Raw genomic sequence first — 20,492 nt, forward strand, 5'->3', positions numbered from 1 at the left:
GTGCAAGCTGTTTCCTATTTAATAAAAGGTACTATATTTGTACATTATTTGTTATTGCTGAGAAGGGCTTTTTAAGGTTTACTGTATGCATATTAAGTAATTTTTAGGGTGCTTTTGTGTTGAAATGTTGTTAGAGTGGCTGCAGGCAGCAACCCAGATTTTTTTTTTTTTTTTTTAAGACTTTGTTGTAAAATTCAAGCACTTGGTTTTTGTTTCTGGATAAATCCAGCACAGACCAGACTTTTGTTTTGCTCAGTACCGACAGAACTCTGCTTGTGTCCCCACGGTTTTTGACCTGGGCCACTGGGGACAAAACGTTCAAAACGTCTTCTCCACCTGGTTGAGGAGCACATGCCTGATCCCTGCTCTGGGCTTCCATCACACCGTGCAGGCAGATATCTGACTCTGCCTGCTTGAGCAGAGAGATAGAATGGAAAGGATTTTCTAAGCACTTATGGATGGAGGAGCACCAGCCTGTTGGTTTTCGGGAGATCCTGTGCTCCTGAAACCTTGTGGTGCCTTTGAAAAACCTCTCCCTGTCCATCAGACTGGCGAATGAGGGAATTGTGCAGGCTGACACAGAAATGCACATCAAAGCTTTTTGAAAATGCTTCCAAGTCCACTTGGAAATGCTTTTGATTCAGGATTTCAAACCAAAAAAATATAAATAAATAACAATAATAATAATAAAAATAACAACCAACCAACAACCAAAAACATCCATTATGTAGTTAACCTTGTGAGATTATTTGACATTTTGCGAGGTGCTTAGCATTGACAGAAAGGAGCTTTCTCTGAAAGGTACGACAGCCCTTCCCTTTTGAGTGGCAATCTTTGGCACTGGTCGTAGATGTAAAGATAAAAAATTGCCTTTGTTACTCTCCAGCTCTCTTATCCTACCAAAGACTTACTTCCAGCAGAACAGGCACGATGTCCCTTTTTGCTGAACGGGGGATTAAATCCTCCTCCCCATCCTCCCGAGGCTAACCTCATTGGTGTCAGTGGGTTGGGACCAAGGATAAAACAATTTTTTCTACCGACAGCATCCTTAGCGTGGCACTTGTCATTTCTCTTCAAAGACCAGCTGCTGTGTCTTTCGTAGTGTTGACCTTCTTGCCAGCAGCCCCCTGAGCAAGGGTTTACCAGTTTCGACAGGTGCCATCTTGAGTGGGGGAACTTTTGCACTTTCACACTTAGCAAAGCAAAGCTCCACCGCGGCTGGGGGAGCCTGCTGTTGAACGCAGACAACAAGCCATGAACAAAAGCAATAATTAAAACCTGGACCAGCCATGAGTACAAGATCAAAGAAGCCCAATTCTCTGAACCCCTGAATTTCTTCTTGTTTTTCTAAATATAATGCATTTCATTTTAACATTTTCTGAGAACTTTTTAGATGTTTGTTTACTTCCATGTTTACAGACAACTCTTTGCTTTTTTTTTTTTTTTTTTTTTTTTTTTTTTTAATGCAGTACTTTTAAGTATATCAGCCAAAACCATACTTTTACAGTAACTTTTGTTTTAGGTAATGAGTGACATTCCATTTTTTTTTGTTGTTAAATATGCTTTACCAGTCTTGAATTTCTGCTGGAACAAAATATTTGTAGCATTTTGTGTAAATACAAGCTTTAATTTTTTTATTTTTTCAAATGCTGTCACCGGAGATTTGCTTTTCATGCACATATTGTACAAACACATTCTGCTTTATGCCACAGACGATGATTGTGGATCAGTTTACTTCAACTTCAAAGGGACTATTTGTATTGTATGTTGCAACTGTAAATTGAATTGTTTGGCATTTTCTCATGATTGTAATATTAATTTGAAGTTTGAATTTCATTTTCAATAAAATGGCTTTTTTTGTTAATGTTCTGCTCTGCTTCTTTTTCTTCCACTATCTCCTCTTAGCCATGCAGCTCATTTTCGTGATCAGGCAGGGTTGGGTAAAGCCAGGATGCAGTAGGACACAGTACTGGCCCTTCAGTAGTGGCCCCATCAATTTCTGCATTGCTTAAGTTTTCAACTGAATATATAAAAATAAAAATAAGTTTCCAGGTCTACAGGTGGTAAAGGACACCTTCTAAACCCGATCTCAACTGTTGCTCCTTTTCCTGAGTCTGCAAACTGTGAAAACCCATGTTTCTTGGGAGACTGCATCTTGCCAGGCTGTTAACTCTGAAACCTAACAAATGCCATTAGCGGGGACATTCTGGTGCAGTGGGTCTTTGAGCAGAGCTTGGACGAGGACAAGATGGAATGGGTTTCCAAACTGGGAGGAGGGATTTGGGTTTATGGCGCTTTTCCAGGATGGGGGCAGCACTATCCCCACCTCTTCCTGGTCAGGCCTGAGGAATGCAGTTACAGATAATCTTGTGATTTGCATGGCCCGAGGCAAGAATAGTTTCCAAGCAGCAAAAGATATATGGATAGGGAGGAGGCTGGGGAAGGAGGTTATTTCTCCTCCAGCCTAGTGTCAGGGCTAGGGGGAGATGCAGCTAATGAAGGTGATGTTAAGTTCACCCAGGGCTCTCTGCAGGAGGAGAGGAGAAGACAGGACTTGTTTGCAAGCTTTGTGCCTGGTTTCATAGTAAGTTCGTATCCTTTCTAGCTATTTCTTGAGTCTGCAAAATAAAAAGAAACAGTAGCACAGAGGGGCATGAGATTCTGTTCATTGCAAGAAACCCTTAACTGTGAAGTTTAATGAGGGAACTGGAGTGTCACTAACACTGATTTTGTAAGCTCTGTTTGCTTTACCTACACACTTCTTATGTGGTGGTTGAAGACTGAGATACTCTTTGGGGGGTTGAGAGTACTTTTATCCCAGCCCATAACCTGGGTCTTGATTTTAGGAAAGCTTTATTCACGAGTGAGGAACGAAGCAAGCCAGTCAATGTCATGTGGTGTGCTGCTGTACGAGTAGTTCTGGGGAGACTTGTGCTATAAATATTAGTGTTAAGCCTTTCTGCTGCCCTCCCATATACAGGTTAACCCATCCCAGCTAGTCAGAGCACAGATGGAGGTTCATTATATTCCTGCTTTCATGGTCCAGATGCTCGTAAAAAGAAATTTTTCTCCGTTTGGCCGGTCAGTGGAGGCCCAGGGAGGCTGTGCCACCTCCATCTTAGAAGGTTTACAGGGCCTTACTGGAAGAAGCCTGGAGCAATCCAGTCTGCCCCTGGAGCTGAGGCTGTCTGAGCAGGAGGTTGGGCTGGAGACCTCCCGTGGTGCCCTCCAGACCTCATTATCCCATGGCCCCGTGAGTCAGGGGGTGCTCCCTGATGCAGGTAGCTGGCTAAGCTAAAAGCCAATCATGTTATTGTATAGATAACGTATTCAGCTAAAAACACCCCCAAAAATGAGCTTTGAGAGGATGAAATTCCTGCATAAGTGGGCTATCTAGGAGTTATAGCAATCCTTCCATCTTTTGCTGATTTCTGGCACTTTTTCTCTGGGATATCTACAGCACACGTGGTCAGCACAAGGGCTGGAAGAACAAGACCGTCACTGCGATTCCCACATGCTTTCCCCTCTTTGATTGTGTCAGGGGTGTTGCTTTTGAGTCATTTACCCTCTCGCTGAGGTCACTCTCATTGTCATGCCCTAGCCAGAACCCCCTTCAAGGCAAAGTGACCTGTGCTGGTCAGCCTGGAGGACTGCCCGATGTGAAGACGTGTGAAGTAGGGGGAAAGACCAAATTCCAAGTATTGTTAGGAAATATGATTTAAAGATGCTTCGAGCAAGGAATAATGATCCTTGTCTTTTCTACCTTTTGGTGTCAGTAAGCAAACTCTTGCTTTTGGGTTGTGAGGGTTGAACGAGGACTCCAGAAAAGCTCTGGAGCCAGGCTTTTGCTTCATGCAGAGGGCAACATCCCGCTCTGCCTCTCCCTCTTGGCCTCAGTTTTAACTTTTTAATTTCCTGTGGCTGTAAGCAGCACCGGTGGGGCTCAAAGCAAGCCACATGTTGGCAGCCACAGGCCTAAATTGGTCTTTTCTGTGCCTAAAACAAGCTCTTGGGGAGGAACACAGGGGAGATGGAGTGGGGTCTGACTTTACAGCTCAGCACCAAGCCCTACGTTGGCACCAAATAAAAAAGTTCATTACACTGCTTAGTGGAGGAAAGGAGGAAATAACCTGGGGATATATTTGGGGATTGACATGAACCATCTAGTCACCTTCTGCATGGCCAGGAGGGAAGTAATCAGTATTTTGGGGTGAAATCCATTCCCTAGGGGACTGTTCATGGATAGTCAATACCATAAGCCATATACATGGGATATGGGATCCGCTCTCTCTGGATCCCGCATCTGCATAGCAGAGGGGATAGTGAAGCACTGGGAAACAGCTTCGCAGTACAGGCACTCAGCACATGATTAAACACTTGCAGAGAACACCCTGAGAGTACTATTCTCCAAAAATAGTTATTGGACAGGTTATAATTACGGGAAAATCCACTAGAAACCTATAACTGGTGGATGAGTGATGGGGCTGGCTGTGGTGGATAACATTTTGGGAGCACGTTGAGCATTTCTATTCAACATCTTGAAGGAAAACCTTTAAAGTGAGCTTAAAGAAAAAAAAAATAAATATGTAGCATTTGAAAGGGCTGTCTTTGGCATTCTGTAATTGTATTTTTTCCCTGTGGATCTGATGGTGCAATATCAGCCAGGGATGCATGGGCATACAAAGAGAAAGCTGAAACTTCCAAAAGCGTCTGGTGAGCTGTTGCATTGAAAAGAAAACAACTTTGGACTTATGAAGTTATTGAAAATTGAAGTTATCACTTCTGCTCTGACTTGCTTTCACACAAAGGAATTGCATGTACTATTTAGGGTGGATGCGACCTGTGTTTCTAAGGTCAAGTGGTCTTGAATTTCCCTCATTGATACTAATTCCTAGACTTTACCCAGCTAGAGCTCTTTATCTCAGCTCTCTGAAGCACTCTCTGACTTCTCTGTGCTCCAGATGCTGTTACAATTGGAGTGGGAGAATAAAAGAAAACCCCTATAATTATATTTGTAAGATGTTGTAAAGATGACACAAACTACCTTTGGTTCTGCAGCTGGGAAATCTCAGCTTCATCTGTAATTTTCCAGGCAGCTTTGGACACCTCTTTTTATGCCTCAGTTTCCCTAAACATAGAACTGGGAATTTACTATATTCTTACTTTAGCAGGGTGTCCCATGCACTCACTGTTTATAGGAGCTTTGAACTTTTTTTGTTGTTATTTAGCTCTTTTTACTACAAACCCAAAGTTTGGTCTCACACCATTGGACAGCGTCCTTTGAAACAGCACATTTCTAAACCACATGTTTAGAAAAATTGACCCAGTTTCCAGACTGCTGATCTGGTCAAAAAACAATGCGGAGCTAAGGCCAAGTTGTGCTGTCTCAACAGATTTCCTCGGCATTTGCAGTGGGGCAGGGAAACAAGCAGAGAGGAGCTTTGGGCTGCGGTCCGTGAGCGCGGCGCTTGGCCGCTCCCTCCCGGCAGCTTTATCGGGATGAGCAGCTGGAGCTCGCGGGATGTCCCAACACTTAGAGGAAAGCAAACAACCCCTGGTAAAGTTGATATGCTGCAGCAACTTGCCACTGATTAATGGGACCGCCGGGCCAAATGCAGATGGTGATTACGCCAGTAGAGATCAGCTGAAGTCCCTCTATTAATAGCCCTGCGTTTTTGGATGCCAGCAATTCTCAGCCCACACATGTCAGTGTTATCAGCGAAAGATCACTGAAATGCTGCTTGGAAAGAGTCTCTGTGGGTCTCGCAGTCCTACAGAGGCTCTGTGCAGGACCACTACCACCAGATCTGCTCACCTTGTCCAGTGAGTCTTGTAAATCTTTTGAGCAGAGAGATGGAGCCAGGGTTCCGGCAGGACATCCCATTCCCACTCTTCTCCCACCACCCACCCCAAACCTCCTGAAATGCACTCTGTGGCTTTTCCCCTGGCTCCTTTCCCTGCCTATGGGTTTGGGGACGCAGGTTTTAAAACCTCGTTGCATGTCTATAGGAGGCTAATGCTTGGTTGCCTCTCCTTCCCACCCCTTCATCTGTGTTCTTGCAGGCTCTGACTTTAAAACCCTTTAAAAAAAAATTCAAGCATAAACACCGAGACAGTCAACCCCACGGATTACTTGCTTTTCCATTTCTGCCATTGAAAAAAAAAAAAAAAAAAAGGCCTTAGTAGCTTAAAATGATGCTGTTGCATCCCAGAGCTGTGAGGTAGCTTCTCCCAGGAAAGCACAGCCTTTATCCCTGCCCAGGGCACTACGGCATGTGAGGAGGGTTTGGAAGTGCTAGGAAAAAGGCATGAAAAAAGCAGTGGCTTTGTCTGCAGAGGGGAAAAATGGAATGAGAAAAACAAATAGCAAATAACCCAGACAGATCTCTGGAAACCTGACGGTGAAGGATCTTTCTCCCTTCGTTGCCAGTTGTGGTGTTCTCCTAACTAAGTAGGATGTCCTCATCTTTTAATAATAGGCAGCCCAGATGCTAATGTCTATTCTGCAAATGCTGCACAAGTGAGAAGGAGAACAGCTGATTTCTGTTAAGATGAACACCAGAAGAATAAGCCAGAAAGTATGAGAAATCTCCCGAGGTTTTTCTTTGTAACCCCCTGTTTGGCAGCTGGATCTCGAAACCAGGACTGATATCGAGCCTCTACTTCTGTCCCTCTGCTGCTCCATGCTGGGGCTGAAGGTGCATTTTTTCTGCACTGCTCACGAGTTTTGAGGAACAAACAGCAGCACTAGCAGGAATTTTGCCCACAGCCTGTGGCTTTTGCAGAAAAGCTGTAGAAAGGACCAGTCGATGAGGAGTTTGCTTGACATGCTCCTTGCCACAGAAATGGTAACATGGTGGACAGGGGCCAGGGGTTTAAACTGGCGTCTTTGTTCCATTTTTTTTTCTACTTTCCCCTCCACCCTATTTTCTTTCCTTAGTCTGTCTTATTTGTCTGGAAGAGAGTACTTCACACTACTAGATAAAGACAGGATTGTCTTTTTATAAGGTATTGTATTGGGCATTAAGAAAGATGTCTCTTACTCCCCTCATACCACTCCTTCCATCATATTTTCCTTATTTCCTTATGTGATACCCTCCAGGCAGGGATCTTGAAAATCACAGTAAAATCACTCATGGTTGTAATGCACTTATAGGTACTGGATGGAAAGTGTTAGAGAAAAGTAGGCTACGAGGTAACGTGATATCTCGTATTTCTGCAATGGGGCAATGACCAAGAGGAAAAAGACGGGACAGTGCCTCATGTTCACACATTTTTCTCTCGTGCTGAATGGCAGTCCTCGAAAACAGTTCCTAGAAACCAGGAAAAAAAAAAAAAGAAAAAAAACACAATTGTGAAACGATGGGGAGAACTCATCCAATGTTTAGGATTGCCGGCTAATGACTGCAGATAAAGATGTTTACAGAGAACTTGTGCAACTCTTCTCCTTGCCAGTGAGTGAAGGTTTAGTACGTGCCGTTTCAAACTTCCCCGGCTCCGCCTGACAAAGAGGATCCCCCCAATTGCTATTTTCATAAGTTTCCAATTAGAAACTCATTTCAGTCGCTCTGTTTAACAGGGCACATGGATGTTTTTTTTTTCTTTGTGTTCCGCATTTGTTTATTAAAGATACTTTCTTCGGGATAGTCACGTTAAGCCTGGCACTTTGTTTATTATGGATTTCTGGCCTAAGGGAGCTTGCCAGCTGAAAATACCAACAGAAAACATGCTGGTGAACTCAATGTTACCTGGTTATTTTCTCTTGTGCTCGCTGATCCAGGTCTGTGTGGCACAGAGGGACAAACCCCGTTCCCACTGCATCGGCAGCACTGGGCGGTGGAGGATGGAGAGGACCCTGTGCTCAGGGCTGAGGGCGTTTGGCTGCTCACAGACACACACCTGACTGCATCAGGCCTCCCCATCTGGGAAAAAAACTAGAGAGAGGTAATTTAGGTCATGTGCAGCGTGACAGGACCCAGAGACAGGAAAAGGGAAACCACTGCTGCTTGAGAAAGCAGCAGCTGTGAGGAGCTGGCACGGCCCTAAGTCCAGTTTCGGGGGCTCACGCCCATCCCAGCAGGGCCGAGGAGTGAAACCCCAATGAAAGTGGATGAATGAGTACATCTCATAAACAAAAACCCTCTCCAAGGCAAATCTCTACACCCAAATCCTGTTTTTCCTCTGGACACAGCAAGGCCCTGAAGTCAGTGCCTGGTCCAGCTGCCCCAGAATCTGCTCCCAGATCTGGAGGTCTGGGATCAGTGTTCATGTCTTGCATTTGGGTCTTTCTTTCTACCTAAAAAACAAGCTAAACCCAGAACCTGTTTGTGCTTTAGGGAATTGCATGCTTGCTGACAGTGCTAGCTTTAACTTTGATGTCACTATCGACCCTTTGGCACTGCAGGTGCTGCTTTGTTAAAGTAATTTCATTGTAAACCCTCCTGACCCGTGAGGCTGACACCAGCTGGGATCCATCCCTTTCCCTTGGGCGCAGCCCAAGCCTATCTCTGGTGCACTTCTCCCATCCCATTGTGTCCTTGCACTTGCCAGCATCTTTCAGTCCCACACAGGTGTTGTGGACGAAGATACATTAAAAATTTAGCAACCTGGCAAGTGCTTGCTCCTTGCTCAAGACCCATGAAAACATCCACCCCACAGAGGAAAATGTAATACTTTATTTGCAAAGGTCTCCTGCAGGAGATAAGGATGACCACAGACCTCAGACATAGCCAGCGAAATGCAAAAGTCATTCCTTTAGTGCTTCTTTGCCACAATTACAAAGAAGAAATTGAACCTCAGAGAAGAAAGACGTGAAGCTCAGAAACACACCCATATGGAATATGAGAAAGTGGGGGAAACAAAGTTTTCGACTGCCTCCCAGAACGAGAAGTAGTTCATTTCTGAAAATGTTTTCTTAAGCTCACTCACGTCTCAAGTGCCCAGAATTGATGGGCACTTAATAAAAGTTGTGTAATGGTTTAGACAGATATTGGTGAAAAGCCTCTGCATTTACCACCATGTTAAGTAAAGGATGGCTTTAAAAATATGGTCAGAAATGGGAAAGAGTATGTATGGGACAGGGGAGCTGATCTTACTAGGACTCCTCCAGTTCCTGGTCTGTTTGGGAAAAGCAATTGTTATTTGGTTACTTCTCTTAGTTTAAAATGCAGTTATTGGTTTACTTCCAAGTGTTTTTGGCTGCCTTACAACTTTTGTTAAGAAATCAGTATTTCTTCGTAAAATATGTACCCATTTGTTAATATTTGTGACAAGGCAAATTTCAAAGAATTGAAAGCCTGTGATGCCATTTTTCTGGAACAGGCCAATACCTTGCCAGTAAGCACATTTCTTCTTAATAGGTCAATACCAATCTCAGTTGGAAAGAGACAAAGGCAAAAAGGAAAGGGAAAAAGGAAAAAGGCAAGCTGTTGTTTTGGGATTTTTTTCTTTTTTTCTGCCATGGGTGTTATAGGTGTTTGTTCTAGTTTGGGTTAACAAAAAAAAAAAAATAGAAACATTGTTAGCAAGGTACGTAGAGGAATACTTCAGGTAATAAATGGTAGAATGAGATCCTGCTGATTTTCCTTTTATACAGAAAATCATCTAAAGTTTTTATGCAGAGAAAGGTGAAAGCAGAGCCTTCAACAGCCATTACCTCCCAACTTGTCACCTGCCAGAGCATCATGATGACCCCTCACAGCCCCCAGTGAGCTCAGGGTAGGGAGTAATGAGTAACTTGCTCCTAGGCTGGGAATTTAACCCCTAAATTGCCCTGAAAAATGTTCCACAAACTATATAGGAAACACAGATTGTTAATTCCGATACCTATATTCCAGAATTAATATCCTCCACCATGCTGATGACAAGCAGAAAGGCATTTGAACCAAGACGTGCTCTGCGAAGGGGATCCCCTTAGACCAACTGCTAACCACGGTCATTACTTTCTAGTACAACTATGAATTTTAGTTCCCAGATTCATCTTGCATTTGTCTTCTTCTTCCAAGACTTAGAGGCCATACATAGTTTGTAATCTTCTCTATGTGTAGCCTTTAGCAGTTGTCTTTGGGAGTTCACAGTTTATCATTTGGTCTAATCAGCTGCCCCAAAACTATTTCCTCCCCAAGCCTGACTGTTTCTCTTTCATGAAGTTTTCATCCTTTCACTCCAGCAGCTTGAATTTTAGGTCTGTGACCTTGTATTTTTTTCTCAACACGAAGCTCGGACACTGTGCTCCGTATGATAATAGGAACGTGGTAAGATGCATGACCTTACTTGTTTGTTGCTTGTAAGGCGGCAGCTCTTCCACAGAGAAATTTTCCAGCAGATAAATTGGGGATATACTGGTGCACTGACCATTACTGACAAGTTTTTGCATCTGTTTCCTGGAGTGGGAGAAATCATATAGTCCTTTGCTCAGTGCAGAAAAGCAGAGCATCCAGGAAAAATGAGGGGTCCCAGGCTTTGAGGCATGCTACTGGGTGCAATATGGTTTTGTGCAGATGCTTTCCACTTGCAGCAGGAACCTCTCAGTTTCTTCAGAATGAGGTTTGGCCACTCTCTGGGCTGGGCAAAGGCATGAGAAAGCTGGGAGATGTTGCTTTTCATATCTGATGCAAAGGAAACAGCCTCTGTTTTCTTGACACTTTGACCTCTGTTTTCTTATCAGCCATCACAGCGGTGTCACAAAGATGCTGAAGATAGGAGAGGAAAAGGGCTGAACCACATGAATCTAGTTTCATTATTTGCATTTTATTTGCCCTAACTTCGTCTGGGCTGTTGCATCCTGACTGCCTTGTTTGACTCATGCGTAGAAGCAACTTCTATGAATAACTCTTGCCGCTTTGAGTTGTTTCCATGAATCAGAGAAGGGAGCTCTAGAAACACAAAGCCCAGGGAAACAAAGTGAGAGATTTAGTAAAGTAATACATCCTCACTTCAGTTTAAAGGTTTAACTTAGATATATTTTTTTAAGATTTTAACTTTCCGATCCCGTTTCCAAGGAGACAGAACTAATGGGATTATACTAGACAATGGTGAAGTCTATCCGTTCTCTAGCCTCTAGCTTTTGAATCCCGTGGCCAGACCCAGCTCTGTGAAACTCTGCAGCTTCAGAGATACTGAACTCAAACACTTTGCACAATGATGTTTCCCCAGCTAGCAGTGATGCCTTTGTCCAGAGATAGGTTAGGATGCAAACCTTTATTATGCAGTGAAGAGGATAACCAAGAGATGCAATCCTACATCAGAGCAGGCAGCAACAAGCCTCATTTGCTTTTAATGCAATGACTCATCATAAAATTTGTGTGAGTATTTCTAGTTGTTTCATACTTTTACAGACCCTAAATTTTAGTCCTAAACTAAGGCAGGGGGAGACTTGGAGACCTCCTCACATTCATCCCAAGGATTCTCTTGAAGTAGCTCCTTGCTTCAAGCTGAAGCAGTGGCCATGACCGCCTCTACACACTACTGCTTGGTACAGGAATGGGAAAGGATTTAATCATAACTGTGGAATAACTCCATCCCAGAATCCAACTGAACAATATATTTCTCAATGTACGTTATCCCCAAATCTAAATCCTTTTCAATTGGCAATTTGGCTTATAAAGGATAACAGAGCCACAGTAGCTGGTTGTGTCTGTCTGCATGTGCCTGTGTGCACACATGTGCATGTGTATGTGGTTTTTGTAGAAAACAGCTTCAGGAGCCTCCTGAGCTCATTGTGTGGTGGCTGAGTTTACTGAGGGCTGAAGCAGCTCTTCGGCATTCACATGATGAGCTAATTTCATATCTGGACTGTAGTAAAAGCTGCAACTACACTACAGTAGGCAGTGGAAGTGCTCCGTAATGCCCTTTTCTTCTCCAAGCATTTCTGGCTTTGGTGCACTCTTGCCATATCCCAGCTCTTTTGTTGGGAGAAAACTGGACTGTGCACTATTCCTCTATGCATTTGGCTATCCTTCAAAGGAAACAGAGGCTGGACAGCCCCCCCTGTGCACCAGTGGGCCCCTAAGCAGGACAACTGGAAGACCAGCAGTGCACAGCATGGAGCATCCCAGGACCAGATTTATAGTCTCGGCCACAGACGTGCCATGTTTCCTGGTCCTCTCTTCTAAATACTGCAATAAATTATTGTGAGTAGAAAAACACGAGCCCTTGAAGAGGCTTAGGGCCCAGGCAAACACTGAAATAATGCAACTCAAATGGTTACCACTGGCAAATGTGAGATAAAACACATTTGTTGAAACCTCAATAAAAGCGGTTTCAGGCTAATGTGCTTGGCCTCACCCTTGTGGCTCAGTGCGCGCGGCCCCTTGGTGCCGTGCAGCTGATGTGGTGCCGCTCATTGAGCTGCAGTAACACGATCATGTGCCTGAGCCCTCCGATTCTGCAGAGCAAAGGCTAAAATGTTTATCAGATTTGACCTAGATTTGGCCTTGATTTTTAAAGGCAGGCTCGTTGCTTTATGAATAAACTCAGGATGTTGAACATAAACATCTAAAAAAAAATGGAGGGAATGATGACTCCTCACTCAACCCTTAAAACGCAGAAGAAGAAAGAACTAAGGTTTTAAAAAAGTCTTTTCAAAGTCTCAGCAGTGTGGAAGCAAGACAGGAAGATGCTCCATTTAAAACAATTTGAGTTCCCACTTTCCAAATCCTTTGGAACATGAAGCTCCTGGTGCTTAGTGACAGCCACCTCGCTCCTCCTTGCAGACCCTGCCCTCCTCCTGGGGTTATTCCTGAGATCTTCTGCAGGCTTGAGCTGAAGCAGGAGTCAAAAAACAGCCTGAGCCCTGGGTAGGAGGCAGCACCTCCAGAAACAAGAGACTTCAGCCACTTCCAGGAACCCCGGGTGGGGTGTTTTCAGAGAAAAGGTCGAGCTCTGTCTTTCCGTCCATGAAAAACAACCAACTGTTAAATTAGTCTTGGCTATTTTCTAAACTTAGTTTGCTGTAGCCCAAACTTCTAGGTGGGGACATAACACGAAGTGAGAGTAGATCTTTGCTCCTGGTTCTGCTAGCTGTTTACAGCAGGCTTTTCTCTTGTCAGGATTGCCTATCAGGATGCTACAGGTTTGCACACTTTGGGCTTGTTTTACCCTGTCCTGTGCACTTCTGCCATCCTCCTGGACCCCCAGCTGAATCTGCCTTATTGCTCTGACGTCCTAAAACACAGGGTTCATTTGCCCTAGTGAAGCTGAGCTTGTAGAATTTTTTTTTTTTTTTCCCCTTCTAGCTGAGCAAACGGGAGCATTCACACCTCCCGAGGTTGGGCTGCGGTGAGGAAAGGAAAGCAAGATTTATGAAGCCTGTGAGAAAATAAAACGGAAAGAGAGCAGGTGTGTTAACGGTGGAGTTCCCCTGGGAGAAAGGAGGAGTGCATTTCCACCTAGGTTTTGCCAGGTGTGAATCTTTCTGCTCTGAATCACTGACTAATTGATGCTTATGCGTAGCAGCCATCCTGGCAAAGCAGAACCCAAGGTGGGGATGAGCTCTTTGGGAATACCTGCTGAAAATGTGCCATTGTTGGAGCCCAAGGAGACAGGGTTTAGCTCATGTAAGTCAAGGCTGAATCCGCATCTGGGCTAGTTACCCTACATTTGCTCCCTTTATAGCCAATAGAGGTGAAGTGGCACTTTGATCTGAACTGGATTAGTTGCCCACTTTTTGTTTCTCTTCTGTGACTGCAAAGGAAGATCAGAGGCATCTGCCCTGTGATCTGGGATGTGAAAAGGTGCAAAAAGCCGTGGTCTTAGGGGCAATTTAGCAGTAGACCTCATATATCTTTTGGCTGTAAAACAGTTCTAGGTGTTGAAGTCGGAATTCTTTTTCAACCATTTAAATTGATGTTTGTCCACAAAAATAGGGAAAGAGACATATTTGTGAATAGGAAAGTATTTTTGTAAAAAATTGCCAGCCCCAAGAGGAATTGTGAACAATAGTGAGAGCTTTTGATTTGGTTTTGGTGAGCCACAGGACCAAGCAAGAGCCTAGATCTGATCCCATTATCTGCTGGCCTTTGGGTTGAGCTTTCTAGTTTTTATCTCAGTGGCAGACAGAAAACTGCTTCAGGAATCAGCTGAGGAGGAGATGGGCATTTTGTGCAAGTGGTAATCCTACTGCTCTGGTGTATAAATCCGATACAAATTCATTGATGCTAAGTAATTGCACAAATTGTGAGTGGGTTGAAGATACAATCCAACCTCAAAAAATTTTCAATGGTCCTTCAGAGAAGCAGCCATGGACTTGGAGTCTTTCCCAAAGCATAAACATTTTGTGTTTGTGAAAACACAAGCTGGAAACCTCCCAGGAGGCTTTTCCAAAGAGGTGTCTGAACCTCCTGCTCCAGTGGGACTAAAATCGCTGCAGGAATAAACTCGTCTACTGCCCACACGAGTGTATTTGGAGAAGGACACTGGGATATTGAACTGGGATGAAACCTGATCTTGGGATGGGTCTTCTGCCTTTCAGCCACATCAGTCGTGGTACTGAGCAGAGCAAGGGAACCCCCAAAATACTGAGAGTAAGATTAATGTGCCAGTTGTTTGCTATCAGTGTTGGATTTGAGCAGGAAGGCTGGAGGAAGCCCTGCTTGTGCTCATTCAGCAGGAAGCCCCAACCAGAAATATAAAAATAGTAACCTAGAGATCACTATGTGAAACACCAAATTCCCTCCAACCCCCAGTGAATGAGGCAAGTAAGTCGAGAAAGGGTTGAGAGAGGCAGAAAAAGGGGCAAAAGCAGTAGCAGGAGCCCTGTCTTGGGCACAGGTGGCACTCAGGCAAGGGTTTTGTTCTGCAGGCTTCCATAGGGAGGGGACATCAAGAGTCATGGTGGTTGTGTGGCAATGCCATCCTGCAGGCATGGATGTCCCCAGCTGCATTGTGCCGCCAGACCCTCGATGTCAAGCAGGCACCCTGCGTCAGCTGGCTGTGCCACGCAGCTGGTTCCCACCACCAAAGACAGCATGTGCGCCTTCCAGACAGAGATCTTGCACCAGCTGCACTCAGAAATGAGGTGAGGCAGTACTGTAAGAGGTGCTGGAAGGGGAACCTCTTTGATTTTGGGATCAAGAGGTCCCCTTCAGTTGGCACCACGACCAAGCTGCCCTTACATCCCCTATCTCAAGGGCCAGGGATGCCCAGGCAGTCCCCAGAACTGATTACCATTATTTTTCTTACACTTTTTTTTTTTTTTTTGACTCTGTTGTCCTAATTTCCTGCTGGTCTAGGAGCTCAGCAGTGGGTGCTGGGACTTGCGCTTTCCTCTCCCATTGCACACTGAACAGCTGCCCCTCCACGGAAAGAGGCTGTTTGCTGGGAAGCAGTTTGCTCTGAACACCTCTCCTCTAGGTGCTGGGGCTTCAACAGGAACCCCTCCGCCAAATAAAAAGATCCACAATGTGACCCATGCAGTGTTTGGTCCCCACTGTGATCGTGGAAATGAGGGCAGGGAGGAGAGCAATGCCCCCAAGATGCCCTTGCCCATTGCCAGGGCAGGACTGATCCCTGCAGCCCCATGAACCAGTGCCTGGGCTCTGGCTCTGGCCCTGAGACCACTTGGCATTTCTTTTTGCCAGAACCATGCCATTAAATGCTCATAACCTTTAGAAGAGAATAGCCATGTCCAAACTGCCTGTTCAGAGCGGTCCTTGGCTTTGCTAATACTTTGTCTTCGCCTGGAAATGGTTTGGGAGAGTGCTACTTGATGGTGTCCCTGCAGTAGGAATGTGTTCCTCTGCCCATTCCCTCATGCCAGGACTGTTTAATTTACTGTATAGACTCATAGCATGTGTGTACTTGGATATATTCTCTCTACAGTATAGTTCAGTGCAGAGGTTTCATGTAGCATGCACTATAAAAAGTTTCTCTTTCAGATTTTCATCTTGACATGAAAGTGCATTACAACATTTGCCATCAATAAAACACAATTCCTTCCATGTGAAAAGCATTACAGCCACAGTATGGTTATTGAGTGATGATACCTGGATGACGGAAATACACGAACAGGAAAGTGTACATAGGGAAACTTCAGAAATTATGCCAAGATTTTTTTTTTTTTTTTAATACTGTCTGATAGCAATGCAGATGGGTTTGAAGAATTTAGTTCATTTGTACTCAAAAAGAAAAAAGAGAAAGAGGCTGAGCTGCAAGAGCAATAAAAACAAGGTGGGAGAAACCTTCACAAACGGGCAACTGAGGAGGCTGGCAACCCTGCAAATACCTGTGTGAAGAGCAGATTTCTTGCCTCTTTCTCCTTGATTCAGTCTTATGCCAAGACAGTGATGAGCAGGCAGAGAATTTCAGGAGCCAACTCTGTCCTCAGCCTGATGCCTGTACTCAGTGCAGAACCCACTGCTGGGACACCAGGGCCTGATGTGACCATTAACATCATCCTTGTACTGTACCCCCAGGAAGAGGTCCTCCAGGTCAGGCTGGAGGACACTGGGGAGATCTTATACGGTCTACATCGACACGGAGCAGCTGACTCCAAACTTGCTGAAAGAGAAGGAAAAACTGAATTCATAAAGAGCTTTGGACTGAGCCCTTCCCCTGAAAATCTGCCAAGCTAGGATCCTTCTACTAGCTCTAAATTTGATATTTATGAAAATTCTTCCATTAGCACCAAAGTAAATGCTAGCTGTGTTTTGATTTTAGCAAAAGTTTAGCTTTGAGAAAATAAAAACATGTTAATCACCTTGTTCACCAAACCCATTAAATCTGCATCTCCAAATCTTCCTGCAAATAACACAAATCACCAGCAGCGCTGGGTTCCCAAGATGCAAGGCAAAATTGCTTGACTTTGGAATGCGTAAACATTTAGTGGAAGAAATTGCGACTTCAGAGAAAGTACAAACAAAGCAGCCTGTTTGTTTGTGTGGCTGCTTTCTCGCAGGAGGATGACCGAGGAACATGGAAAGCCCTGTGTCCTCCATGCTTTGTGTTTGTAGCTGTGATCCAAAGGGGGAAAGAACAAAGGCTTTCCTATTTATGGCCAAGCGACCGAAAGCAAAAGCATTCAAGTGATGAAAAGGCACAGGCTACCATTGTCAATGCTTCTGAAAAGAACGCAAACCATAGTTTATCAAAGAGCAGTAACAAAAATGATTTTTTTTTTCTGGGTAGAAAATAAATGATGTTTTTCTATTGAATCCACCATCCCACATAATAAGTTTGTTTTGGTTTGGTTTGTTTTTTTTTCTGGATTGGTCACACTTCATCAGAGCAGTGATTACAGATGGGGGGAGGTAGGAGGAGAAACACGTGTCTACGTACGTGTGGAGGAAGTGCTCAGCAAAACCCACGGCCTTATTAGTTCCATTTTGCAGGAAATGCCAATACTACATGTCAGAGGCAAACTGTTACATGACATCACTGAAAGGATAGGCTTTGATTTAAGGGATACGACAAGCTCTTCTGTTTGTGCTAACAGCTGCTTTTAATGTTTATTTTTTTTTAAAAAAGGAATGATATACATAAATAAATAGATGAAATAAGTAGGTTATTTCATCTGCTATACCATGTCTTATTCAACATCTTGCCACAGTATTAAATGACTTCATCTCTTGCTCTGTTGTATTTACACCACTGTTGAGGCATTAGGAAATCAGAGTTGCCAAAAAACATCACAAAGAAAAAAGCAGTTGCAGTGTAGTACAACCAAATCCCATTTTTTCCCTTCTTGCTCTGAAACAGAGTTTTTCCTAAAGAAATTATTTTATTTCAGGAAAGTATCTTCAAAGTCTTAAAAAAAAAAAAAAGTGAAAGTGAATTTGAATTATATTTGAATATTTGAATTACAATTTCCAATGGGAAGCCATTTTCATGGGATTTGTCCCAGTTCTATCTTGGCTTCTTTGCTGGGGCTTCCTGGTATTGCCAAAGATCTGCTACCAACAATGCTACATCCCAGAAATCAAGTGCTATATCAGTGCTATGATCTGCTGTGGAAATGCACCTGCTCCTCCTTACTTCTTCCTCCTCTTCCTCTTCTTCCTCGTAGCTTTGCTGTTAACTGGAGTGCATTGGTTGTCATACAAGAGTTGTCCTGGGCATGTTCCTGGGGTGTGCTACTGGGGGCTGGGAGTGCTGGAGAAGCCAGAGCTACCATTGGTGGTGCTGAATTTAGGATGCAGACTGAGGATGGTTGTAAGGAGAGGTCACGTCCAGGATGGGAGCTACAGGCAGCAAAAGGGCTCAGTGAGTGATGGGACTTAGGCAGGAAGGTGCTGAAAAGCCTGAAATGTCCTACTCATTAGTGACCTACCTCAACAGAGCTAGGCTCACTTAAATTGTATGGGAATTTGGCTTTCCAGCTGGAATGTAAGACCTGCCACACTTCCTGAAGATGAGGACATATTGCCATTCCCAACTCTGAGAGAAGTCAGAAGTGGATGGGATGGGATGGGATGGGATGGGATGGGATGGGATGGGATGGGATGGGATGGGATGGGATGTTTTGGAAAATCCCAGACAGGCATCTCAAGGTGGACAATTTGAGCTGAGGTTTTTGCAAAGGAATGTTGTGCATTTAAATATAAAAGAAAGGTGCTTTCTTTTCAGGAAAAGTGAGATGATCCTACTAGTAATGAACTTCACCTTAACCATAAATTCACATGGCAGGCCCACAACAGGGCAGGCACCTTGCAACTACCCTATACTTCTTCCAGTCACCCAACCCTGGAGGAAATCATGCAAAAAACAGTTTTCAGAGGAAATAGGATTGTGTACATGGCTCAGATGAGGTGAGATAAAAGGATGCTGCAGTCCTGAGGGACATGGCCACCCAGACGTGCTGCCTTGCACCCCAAGTACATGAAAAAGCCAGAGGCAACTCCGAGAAAGCAAAGGCAAAGGCTTGAGGAGCCCACTGCAGAAACAGATGGTAAAACCCCATCAAGGTTTTGCTCAGATGAACAAAACCCTCTAGCACAGGGCATGTTAAAGAAACTCAATGCATTTAAGTGGAATAAATGAGACAAGGTGAGGGAAAATTAAGAGAAAGCACATGGAGTTCAAGAGCTCAAACTGCTTCCTGCAACTTCATGAAAATTGGAGCAAACTGGGTTAAAATATATCTTGTGCCTCCTGAAGCAACTTGTGCAGCTGGGATTTGGGAGAATGACGTGGATGGGGTGGGTGTGAAGGATTCAGCTGAGTCTGGGCCTGTGTGGTGTTCTAGCTTGGTGCTAAGGCTCCCAAAATCAGAGGGAGCTCTCCATCACCACCAATGGCTGCTGTGGCACAGGCTTTAAAAAGAGTCTTGCTAGTTCCTTCAAAGCAGAGCTTATTTGTTCTGTTTTTACACCCACTGGTGTCTGGGATGAGGTGGAGCAAGGGTGAACTTGGGCGCAGGAGCAGGAGACTCACAGGTCCTTTGATGGAAATCACTCTTGTTTTCCTTAGATTAGAGATGGAGGTGGGGAGAAGGGGTAAAGAGGTGGTCCAGCTGGGAGAGAAGGCAGAGATTATATGAAATAATTGATGCCATATGAACGCAGAGCCAGATTTTCTTGTAAATGTCCACAGCAAAGAGTTGTGACAGGCAATGAAAAGATGACAATAGGGTAAAGATGGTTATCCAAAGAAAAAGCATTTTAATGGTGAAAGCTAGCATGAAAGGGTGTATTTATGATAATAAATAAGCAGTTCAATGGGCACATTGATCAGCTGTTGCTAGCATGGATTTACACTAACAGAACTGTTGGAAGGGCCTGGGCAATGCTGGCCTGGGCTCTCCAATACAATGTCTGGCATAGCTCAGGAGACAGCACAGGCCAGGACCCCTTCCCTGTGGGCACCATGGGTATGATCACCCCGATCTGAAGGCTAAAGTGAATCCTATGGACATAGCCAAGCCACACCTGTTGGCCTTCTGGCCAAAGAATGGGCCCTGGTCCTTTCTTATTTGATGGGGCCAAGCATTTTTTCCTTTTTGTTGTTATCTTCCCAAAGCAGATAGCTGCACCTTATTATCAGCGTGCCTGAGTACTTCCCAACCAGCGATGCATTTATCTTTGCAACCCATCTGGTAGGTGGGAGAGTGCTGCTAAGCTTATCGAAGCGGGAGGGACTGGAGGTGGAGGTGTCTGTCTGCACATTGATGCGCAGCGACGGGGCAGGTGAAACTGGCATCGAGCAGGTTAACGAGCCCAAATATCCTAAAGACGTAGTCAGAAGTGTAGTGCAGGATGCTCTCTTGAATCATCGTTGTGGTGGAAATTGTGGTGTTGTGTCTTCACTGTGGTTCTAAGCCATGGCAAGCAGCGGGAGCTGCTACCCATGCTCCAGCCACACCTCTGCTAGGCTGGGAGCGTGGGCACGCAAACAAGTTGCCGCAGGGCAAACAAGGGCGTGAGTTTTTTCCACCACCGTACCTGTGTGTGCTTGTTACCCCGAGGAAGCCATCTGCCATCCCATCTCCATGCAGGAATGATCTGCTCCCAGCTGCCTAGCTGTCGGAGGGCGAGAAACAGTTGTGGTGGCAGGGCTGA

Source organism: Netta rufina, assembly GCF_964035555.1.
Source record: "Netta rufina genome assembly, chromosome: 3".
Lineage (NCBI taxonomy): Eukaryota > Metazoa > Chordata > Aves > Anseriformes > Anatidae > Netta > Netta rufina.